At 35.0% G+C, this 11,551-nt stretch overlaps 1 long non-coding RNA gene across 1 annotated transcript; it reads left to right on the top strand.

Annotated features, from left to right (window-relative positions):
• Positions 1 to 4,005: 4,005 nt before the first annotated feature.
• LOC311087409 lies at positions 4,006 to 4,911 on the top strand. The gene is made up of 3 exons (XR_014607268.1): positions 4,006 to 4,056; positions 4,245 to 4,619; positions 4,730 to 4,911. It is a non-coding gene; the product is annotated as an uncharacterized lncRNA (long non-coding RNA).
• Positions 4,912 to 11,551: the final 6,640 nt, after the last annotated feature.

Raw genomic sequence — 11,551 nt, forward strand, 5'->3', positions numbered from 1 at the left:
TTCCCTTTATATAAATAAAGACATTTCCACCATAAATTGGTGCAGAAAATGTCTCCAGAATGCAGGAAATTAAGTGTAATGCTCAAAATCTTCTGGGGGAGGACCCCCAGATCTCCCAATCGTATATTTTCATCAATAAATATATTTCTTTAAATAGCATTAAAAATATCTTCTTGTCTTGTTCTTGTGACCCCAATATTCTGGATTGTAATGTAGCCTATCATATGCTGTGTTTTGTGTTTTGTCTTGTCACAACTCTAATCTGAGCCGTTAAATGTCCCCACCACTGTTCAACACAAAGTAACGCCCTTGCATAAAATACATGAATAGCACAGAGAGAACAAGAGAAAACACTGATGAGTGTGATTGGCTCTTTCTTCTGTTCCCCATGTGTGAAATATAGAGGAGGGACTCAGAGTTCACAGATCTGACATGATCTCATCGTGTCTGAAAGAGACTGAGGACGAAACGATTCAGTCTGACTCTTCTCACAGTGAACACTTGAACAATGGATCTTCTTTCAGTTATTCTGTTCTGTGCCTCAGTTGGTAGGTGCTATTTAGATAGATAGATAGATAGATAGATAGATAGATAGATAGATAGATAGATAGATAGATAGATAGATAGATAGATAGATAGATAGATAGATAGATAGATAGATAGATATTATTTTGTTTTGTTTGTTAAACATAAACTTTATTAAAAAACATAAAAACGTACAAATGTATCTTTTCTGTTTCAGCTGCTGTATTTGGAAATGTCATCAAACCAAACAAAACTGATGTTTTTGCTGAGGAGAGTTCAAGTGTTACATTATCCTGTAGTTTTTCTGCCTCTGGAGCTCAAGATGATCTCCACTGGTATCGTCAGTATGGAAGATCAAAACCTGAATTTCTTGAACTCATCTACAGTACTGCAAAAGAAGCTAAGGTGTCTGATGATCCAAGATTCACTGTTAAAGTTGAAAAAAGGGAACAAAACCATGTGTATCTGGAGATCTCCTCTGCTACAGTGTCAGACTCTGCTGTGTATTACTGTGCTCTGAGGCCCACAGTCACAGGAAACACAGAAACACTGTACAAAAACCTGTTACAATGAGAGACGAGAGGAAAAACACAGAGACAGAGATGAAGAAAGAAAGAAACTGTAACTGACAATTACAGTATGATGTCATAAAACAATTTAATAAATCACAGGTACCAAAAAAAAGGTAGACACAGATTTCTTTTTTTTGTTTTAATTGTAAGGTGTAAATTTGTGTGGCGATGTGAAAAATTTACATTACATTCAATTAGAGATACATTAAATCACTATTCACTTGCCCTTTATGTAATTCAGAAAACTGTCAAACAAACAATAAAACATCTCTCATGAGTCTCATGTGCAATATATAGTGCAGGTACAGTACATGTCTGCCACAGGATGGCAGTGTTCACACATTCAGAGAGACAGTCATTCATACTACAATATTATTTTATATTGTACAAATTATATTGAACTGATACTTAGCTATATACAAGAAAACATAACTCTATAAAAATGACAAATTTTTCATATTTTCATTAATTAATATATCCATGCTTATGATATGAGAAAATTAGACAAAGTAAAAAACAGCCATTAAATATTTAAGCCATTTTGCCTTAATAAATTAAGAACTTTGGTATAAAGGTCAGTGTACAGAATACAGTATATTTCACTGGCCAATAGATGGACTTTATTGTGGCACTTATTGAGGAGATCCTTTGAATAATTTGCATCATCATCACCACTTTCATGTTACACACACCATGAGAGAGCTGAACTCCATCAAGACAGTTTAAATAACTTGCTTCACATGTTACATGTGTTGCAAATCTTCAAACATCTTTCTATACAAAAAATTGTCTAATAAATAAAATACAAATTGTGTAGTTATAGTTAAATGACAATCATAAACAGCAGCAGGAAGTTCAGCGAGGAGGAAGTTCCTGTGTGTGTTTCTGTGTGATCTTCAGTGACTTACAGCTCAGAGAACTGAGAGCCTCAACAGAGAACTGAGCTGATCTGATTCAACATGGACAGATGCCTCATACTTATTCTCATTGTGGGAACAGGTACATTAATTATTAAATAATTAATGAAATTCTGTACATAAATATTTACTTTGTTTTTAATTCTCAAACCCCAAAGGCAAAATTTATTTTACTTTAGTAATTTGTATTCCTGTAAAACATGATTTGAAACATGTTTGCAAAAGTATTTGGTCAATTTTGCTTTCACAAATATTTTTTTTCTTTTTTTTTCTTTTTATTGCTGACAGGTTTGGTGACTGGAGACAACATTAAGCCAGATAAAGGGACAGAAAAAAACTCTAAAGAAACAGAAACTGTCAAGCTGAGCTGCTCATATAGTACAAGTAGTGATAATGTTCTGCTTTACTGGTACAGACAGTATCCAAACAAAGAACCGCAATATTTATTACGCAAAGGTGCTCGATCCTGGAGTAATGTTAAACACACCTCTGATGATCGGTTTCAGTCGACTGCATCACAAACATCCACTGAACTCACTATTACTGATGTACGTCTGTCAGATTCAGCTCTCTATTATTGTGCTCTGAGAGTTGTAGCCCAGTGATACAAAACATGAAACCTGTCGTACAAAAACCTGAAGCTCTTTTCACTTTGAACGAATCTAGTGAAAACCACAATCAAAACCCCAATCTAATGTAATAAAATATATGGTAACACCTGTGTGAGGTTGAATTAGGCCTGTTATAAAACTTCAAAGAAACAACAAAATGTTCAGGATATCACGTTTCATAAAGGTTCCTTTCAGTGCACATCTTAATTTCTACTTCTTTAATTACTACTATATTTCAATCATTATGACTAAGGAGATTACCTTGACAAAACTTTTAGTTAACATTTGGTTTACATAAACAATACTATTATTGGTTATTCTTGACCATTAAATGTCTCACACTGAAAAACTAACAGAACATTGTCTTGATTGAATATAATTCAAACTTCTCTGCAGCAAATGCAAAACCACATGTTTTCTACATTCATATGTGACCATATTAAAAAAATAAAAAATAAAAAATAAATAAAATTAATATATACATATTTTTTGTACTGTTCAAAAGTTAAAAAAGATAAAAACTTTAAAACTTTGTTTTTTTTAATTATATAAAAACAATGTCATTTCAGAAGTTGGCCACAGTGTGGTCAGTATTACTGTGCTCTGAGGCCCACTGTGACTCAAACACACTCAACACTCATACAAAAACCCTTACAGTGCAGCGGCATAAATTACATCATTATGCGATTTCAATTTATATTAGAATTAATTGCCTAGCCTATGATTTCATGTTTAGAAACCTTTTTATCCATAAATATAGCCTACCCTTTTAAAAGTTCACATTCAGTTTATTATCTAATTTTACATTAGTTACATTTACATTTGCATTAGTCTTCCCTTACTGTTGGTTTCAGTTGATTTCATATTGCTCCTACCATTAAAACAATATGAAACACCATGAATCTGGTTATTGTTAAAATCTATTTTGTGAAGATGTGCATGTGTGGAAAGTTATGACAGACCAGAAGAGGGCGATATACACTTAACATTGTCTTCTTTAAAGAGTTAAATTATGAGTTTGGTTCCATTTTTTATAATTTCATCAAATGAATCTAATTTGCAACTGTAATGAATGAGGACTATAATGTCTTGTATAGGTGAAACCCGTAGGGCTTTATTACAATAACCAGCAGTAGGCTATATAGGCCTACATAAAAATCCACCATAATTAAGAAGATAATCTTTATGATTAGATGAGCTTTGATTTTTTTTAATGTCTTCTACAGCACAGCATTATAGTATGGTTGTGGTATATTATGGATTCATATGTATATACTTCAGTGTTCATTAACTGATGTTCTCATCCTCTTACACTGACAGAGGTGGAGCCTGTGAGATCTGATATAGAGCAAAGCAAACTAAACTCTCTTTCTCTCTACAGTGCAAACATGACGATCCTTTGTGTTCTGCTTCTGCTAATGTTGATAAAAAGTAAGAGAAATTTACTGATTCTAGACCCGATATTTACTGATTCTAGACCTTTAATCACATGCTCTCTTGTTCTTTACAATGTTTGGAGTTTTAATATTGTTTGAAACTTTTTTAACTGACTTATACATCAGCATGATTCTTTCTATGGGTAAGTTTGATTAAAAAAAAGTTAAATGATTGTCTTGCAGGAGAGACGTTTGCACAGTCAATAACGCCGCAGGAAAACAAGGTGCTTCAATCTGAAGGAGAAAAAGTCACTCTGTCTTGTAAATATGATGGAGCTGTAACTAACCTGCACTGGTATCGTCAGTATCTGGGATCCAAACCAGAGTTCCTTGCATACATTTATCCACATGGAACCACAAGTGACCATGTTCCTCCTCGTCTTTTACCTAAAGTTGATAAAAACAAAAATCTTGTGAGCCTGGAGATCTTTAATGCTGAAGTATCAGACTCTGCGCTGTACTACTGCGCACTGACGCCCACAGTGACAGGAAACACATCATCACTGTACAAAAACCCTCTCAACAATAAAACTCTATCCTCAAACTGGGCTTAATATGGTATGTATACTTATGTATACTTAAATATTGTTTGTATTATCTATTGTTAATGATGAGTTTAATTAAAACAAAACTAATTAAAAATGTACCTTTTCCATATTCTTTTTCAGTTGCTGTGTCTGGAAACATCACACCGAAGAAAGCCCTAATTAACTTATCCTATTATAAATGATATTTAGACAGGCATTTAATGTCAAAACAATCCACAGTGATCAATATGCTGTTAAAATACACACACTGAATGTATTTGGTCATTACTATAAATCTATTATGATGAGTAAAAATAAAACTCACATTTCAGTGCACATTTCTGTCTAATAATGCACAATGACTAATTGGGCACCAGAAGAGGGCGATATACACTCATCATTCAGCTCTTCAAAGCAGGGTCATTATTATATCTTAAACTAAAACTAAAACAATAAAACACATTTTCGTTACTTGCTTTTTTTATTTCAGCTAGTTACCAAAGCAACATTTACCATTTTCAATCAGTTTAACTTGATGTACTAAAATAATTAAAACTGAAACTGAAATAAAAACGAATAAAAACTATATATATTCTATTGGGGTGCTTATGCCACTGACCACACTTCATCTACTGTATGTAATTCAGTAGGCCAGCTCAAGTTTTATTTGTTTTCAAATACAAACATCATGTTTGATTCAACAACAACAACAACAACAACAACAACACTGAAATGTACTTAAAAAAAAAAAAAAAGTTATAGGTCATAAAAATGGTTGATCTAATAACATTTGTAAAATACATCCTATACTCAACTGAACTAATTATTATAGATGATGTCACTCTCCTCTCACATCCAGCACTTTACTATTGTGCTATATATGCTCAAATAATCAGTGATGGGACATTACACCCATTAATTGTACATGAAAAACAGACAAAAACATTAGAGATTGTAACTGGATCATTGTTCTGTTTCTCAGGTGTGAAATGTAAAACTTATGATGTGTCTCAGAGAGGAGGGACTACACAGATCTGACACAATCTGATCACTTCAGACTCTATAGAAACAATTCAGTCTGAATCATCTTAAAGTGAACACACTGCACTGCACAATGGATATTTATTCAGTTATTCTCATATACAGTCTGGCATGTATGTATACTTAAATATTGTTTGTATTATCTATTGTTAATGATGAGTTTAATTAAAACAAAACTAATTAAAAATGTACCTTTTCTGTATTCTTTTTCAGTTGCTGTGTCTGGAAACATCACACCGAAGAAAACAGAGCTTTTTGCTGAGGAGGGATCAAATGTTACATTATCCTGTAGTTATTCCTCTGCAGATTATCTATACTGGTACCGTCAGTATCCCAGATCAGCTCCTGAATTTCTTGTGTTCATCTACGATGGTGCAACAAACGCCAAAAAGTCTGATGTAGATCCAAGACTGTCTGTTAAACTCACTAAAAGGGAACAAATCCAAGTGGATCTGGAGATCTCCTCTGCTGAAGTATCAGACTCTGCTGTGTATTACTGTGCTCTGAGGCCCACAGTCACAGGAAACACATCAGCTCTATACAAAAACACTTTACCCAGTGAGAGAGAGCAAGAATATCGCTGATACAGCGAGTCAAACAGACTTAAAGGACAAATCCAGTGAAAAATTAACCTAGGGGTAATTAACACATGGTTACCGAGTCGATCGTTTCCTGCGATGCGTTTTCATGAAAATCGAATGTAAAGAGTTTTATCTTTAAAAACAGATTAGCTCATAACACTAGTATATGGGGCACAGAGTAAGTAAAAGTAAATCGTTAGTTAATACCACTAACAAGGCTCAAAATAGCCTCACACTAACACGGTAGCATAATGAGGGTCCCTACATGCAAACCGAAGCATTGAGAACATTGTAAGTGTACAGACAGTTTAATAAGAAGATACTTTATAAAGACAGTACATTACGCGTTTACAGACAGGCGTCATCTTGGAAAACAGTCTCGACTAATCGAGTCACGAACGCCGTGCTAAGTGAGCTGGTCGATAGGAATTACGCATAGTGAAATCTAACGTAGCACGGCGTTCGTGACTCGACTAGTCGAGACTGTTTTCCAAGATGACGCCTGTCTGTAAACGCGTAATGTACTGTCTTTATAAAGTATCTTCTTATTAAACTGTCGATAACCATGTGTTAATTACCCCTAGGTTCATTTTTCACTGGATTTGTCCTTTAAATTGACAATGATATTACATCCATACAACATACAGTACTGTCCTTCACTTTTCATGCACTGTACTTTTTCCAAGGGATTTAATAGATTCTGACACACAAATTAGACAGACAGACAGACAGACAGAGAGCGTGTGCCAGTGAGCAGGAAGTTCATGGGTGTCTTTACGTCCTTCAGTGTCTCATAAGCAGTGCAGCAGAACATCGAAAGGCTCAACAAGGAACCGCTGATCTTATTCAACATGGACAGGTGTTTTCTGCTCATAGTAATTATGGGAACAGGTACATTAATTAATCAGCAAATGATGTTTAGGTTTGAAAAATCTAACAAATGCAAATGTTCCAACAAACTTCTTTTAGTAATTTTATTGTTTGCATTGTGTCTTGTGTTTAACCTTTTTTCCATTCTACTTATTGTTCACAGGTTTGGTGTCTGGGGACAATATTGAGCCAGATAAAGAGAAAAATGTTATCTCAAAAGAAAGGGAAACTGTCAAGCTGAGCTGCTCATATAGTACAACCAGCGATAATGTTCGGCTTTACTGGTACAGACAGCATCCACATGCAGAACCTTTGTTTTTAGCGTATAGAGGTGCACGATGCTGCACACACCTCTGACCCTCAATTTCTTCTTTAAAGGTTTTCTGTTTTAATTGCAGAACCTGGCCACCCTGTGGCAGAATTGTACCCTATTATGCATGCAAGCTCCTCCTATATGAGTTTAACCTGTGCAAACATATACAGTGACATCTAAACTCAGGCTGGCTCATGTTCATCGTCATAATATTTCACAAACTCAGGCTGACTCATGTTCATCATCATCATCATATTTCACTAATATCGTCTTTGCCATTTTCTATGTTTGTAAACCCACATAGCAATATTGTGTCGGCCCAGATCCGGCCCACATCTGGCACGCGTGGAAAGATGATCTGGCCCACATGCATCGTGGAATGACGGCCCTTGGGTGGACCGCTCCTGTTTGCCAGATCTGGGCCACAAGCAGGCCATAGCAATGCCACATGTCAGCCAAGAGCAAAGAAATAAACCAGAACTGGACCTTATCTGAGCCACAAAATCTGTGTATATTAAATATGGAGTCATCTCAGCCTTAATAAGCCTGTTAACAAAAAGAATCACTGAAGGAAAGAAGAGAACAGAAAAAAGAGACGAGCAGAAACACAAGAACTACAACTGACTTCAGCCACAGCCTTAGATGAAATCAACTGAAGAGAAAAGAAGACATTACATCTCTGAAGATCTCAGCAGAGGAGGATTAAACAACTCCACAAACAGCATTACCAGCTTCACTTATTACTAACCAGACTGACTTTATTTCTGTCAGGGGTCTACAAAAGTTTTTATTGAGAATTAGAGGTTTAACTCATGTGAAGTCACCATAACAGTGATTAGTGTTTCCATTAGTTGGGCTCTTAACTCTTATTATATCTTTTGTCTTTTGTGGCTGCTGTGACCGTGTGTTTGTCAAACACATTTCCAGTAGCAAAGAAAGCTAAAGTGAAACGAGATCAGGTGATGATGGTTACGTGATGATGGTTTTATAATCAATCCATGCAGATCTCAAATCCTCAAGCTCAGTTTCTCTGACAGTCCAGGATGTGTGTGTGTGTGTGTGTGTGTGTGTGTGTGTGTGTGTGTGTGTGTGTGTGTGTGTGTGTGTGTGTGTGTGTGTGTGTGTGTGTGACTCTGCTGTGTACTGCTCTGCTCTGAAGCCCACAGTGACTGAAACACATAAACTGCATGAATCAGAGCTCTTAGTTCTTGTCAGGATGTTTTTAACATGATGTTTCCCTCAATATGCATATTCCAGCTATGTGGATTTTCTTTACATAAAAAACCCCAAATAATTAACAAAGACTCTTCTTTGAATGCATCAATGTGACATCAGTAAATATATTCACAATGATACACCACTTTATATGGCTATACAGTGCTGCTCATAATGCAAAAATGTACAATGAATATTTTTGAACTATGAATTTTTGTTATAACATTCATAGGTCATATTTCTCTTTTCCACAAAGATGTCTTGCTCAGTTATAAAACTCTCCAGCAGTTGGTGGAGCTGATTCACTGATGTTGACAGTGTGAGATGCTGACAGGGTGAATTACTATTTTGGCATCATTGATCGTCTCTCTGAGGACAACATGTTTCATTTTACTTGGATAATAATCCAACTTTGCATTGGTAAGAAATCATTTCAGCATTATGTCAGTCAAAATAAAAACAAAAAACATTTCTGTGAATGTATGAATTCTGAAAGTTTAATGATTGTATTGCTTAATTAATTGACATCCTTTTTTTCCCACAGAAACTTCTTTGGCTGATACAATACAACCATTTACTTCAGAAAAACATGTTGTTGAGGGAAGAAATGTGACTCTCTCCTGTAACTACAGTACAACTGGTGTCACTGTTAACTCTCTCCAGTGGTATCGCCAGAATCTCAGAACAAAACCAGAGATTTTACTTCTTGTCACTAAATATTTAAGCAAATCTGAGCCTGATCTTCATCAGTTTTCAAAAGCTACAAAAGAGATCAAACGTGTGGATCTGGAGATCTCCTCTGCTGAAGTATCAGACTCTGCTGTGTATTACTGTGCTCTGGAGCCCACAGTGACAGGAAACACTACAACACTGTACAAAAACCTGATACATAGTGTTGCATCTACATTACACATTCGGATCCCTGGATTTTCACTTGAAGATAAATTTAGCTAAAAAAGTAAATGCTTGTCTTGAACTTTATTATAATTGATTTTTATTAAAGTGATGACATGAAAGATGCTACTCTGTCTTTGTGACATTATATGAAGCAACAGTGTGACAGTGATAAACTGATTTTGAGATGCACTCCCTTTCCCCCAGGAGGTGAGGAAGGAGGAGCTTAATGTATCTGAGAGTATTTTACTGAACCTGACAGAGACCGTCATAAGATCATTCAAGCTGAGACTGTGAGCACACACACAATGATCCTCCATTCAGCTATTCTGTTCTCTGCTTTAGTATGTAAGTACCATCACTTCAATGATGTCCTTAAATTATCACAATGAAGTATGTATAATTAATTATATGGTCTTATTTGTGGCCTTCATATTTAAAAGTACACTATATTATATAACCACTAATACACTAATATATAAATACTAATAGTGCACTATAAGTGAATTAGGCTAACTTCTGAAATGCTCACATTTTACCAGTGATAATATTTGAACCCTCTGAGACTATTTCACTTTTCTTTGCAGGTGCAGTAATGGAGATTCTATTACACCAGACAAAACACAGGAGTTTGCAGCCGAGGGTTCAAGTGTTAAATTATCCTGCAGTTATTCTTCTGCATGGTCTTTACTTTGGTACCGTCAGTATCCCGGATCAGCTCCTGAATACCTTGTGCTTATTTCAGACACTGCAAAAGATGTGAAGCCATCTGATGTAGATCAAAGATTTACTATTCATACAAGTACTTGGGGATATGGATAGATGATAAGCTTTCCTTCAATGAACATATTACTGCTTTAGTTAAGAAACTTAAAGTCAAGCTCGGCTTCTATTACAGAAACAAATCTTGCTTTACTTTTAGTGCTAAGAAGAAACTTGTGGAAGCTACTTTTCTGCCTGTAATTGATTATGGAGATACATTGTACATGCATGCTGCATTTTCCGTCCTGCGTCATGTTGATTCAGTTTACCATGCATCATTACGATTTATAACAAATACAAAGTCCCTTACCCATCACTGCATTCTTTATGATTTAGTTGGTTGGACATCACTTAAAATTCGTAGACAACAGCACTGGTATATCTTTATTTATAAAGCTATACTTGGCAAATTTCCACTGTACCTCTGTAACCTCCTCTCTGTTTGCTCTGGTACCTATCAGCTACGCTCCTCAAAGTGGTTGCTTTTTAAGGTGCCACGAGTTACAACCGAATTGGGAAAAACTGCTTTTTTTCTTATTTAGCACCTTGGGGGTGGAATAATCTACAAAAAGAGCTAAAGTTAGAAACCCTTATGTCCATAAATGAATTTAAAACTACTGTAAAGAGTGTTGTGATGGAGACATGTTCTTGTTTTTCTTAAGAGTCTCATTGTGTTTTATATTTTTATTTTAAACATTTTGTACTTCTTTTATTGTGAAAAATGTAATTTGGTGTTTGTTATGTATGCATTTGTTGTGATTTGGCTGCTACCTTGGCCAGGTCTCTCTTGTAAAAGAGATTCTGAATCTCAATGGGACCTCCTGGTTAAATAAAGGTATAATAATAATAAAACTACTAAGATCAGAAAAGACAATAAAAACCGTGTGGATCTGGAGATCTCCTCTGCTGAAGTGTCAGACTCTGCTCTGTATTACTGTGCTCTAATGCCCACAGTCACAGGAAACACATTAACACTGTACAAAAACCTGCTTGCCCTAGTGAAAAAAAGTATGCTTTATTGTATTTGAAATATATTCCATTTTTCAATAGTACATTGCAAATATATTAACAAAAATTGTACTATCTTTAAAATATTAAAAGTATTAGTATCATGCTTTTACCTATTTTCACAATATAACTTTTAACACACTTTAAACTAATTGTACTTTAGTATTATTTTCTAAAAATATATTTTCTAAAAATATACTTGAAGTGAAAATTCAGTTTATTTTTTAAAAGTGTATTTCTTTGCACTTTATTAAAAATATATTCTGTGTGCTGCAAATG

The sequence above is a fragment of the Abramis brama genome (assembly GCF_963993115.1).
Source record: "Abramis brama genome assembly, chromosome: 7".
In the NCBI taxonomy this organism is placed as follows: Eukaryota; Metazoa; Chordata; class Actinopteri; order Cypriniformes; family Leuciscidae; genus Abramis; species Abramis brama.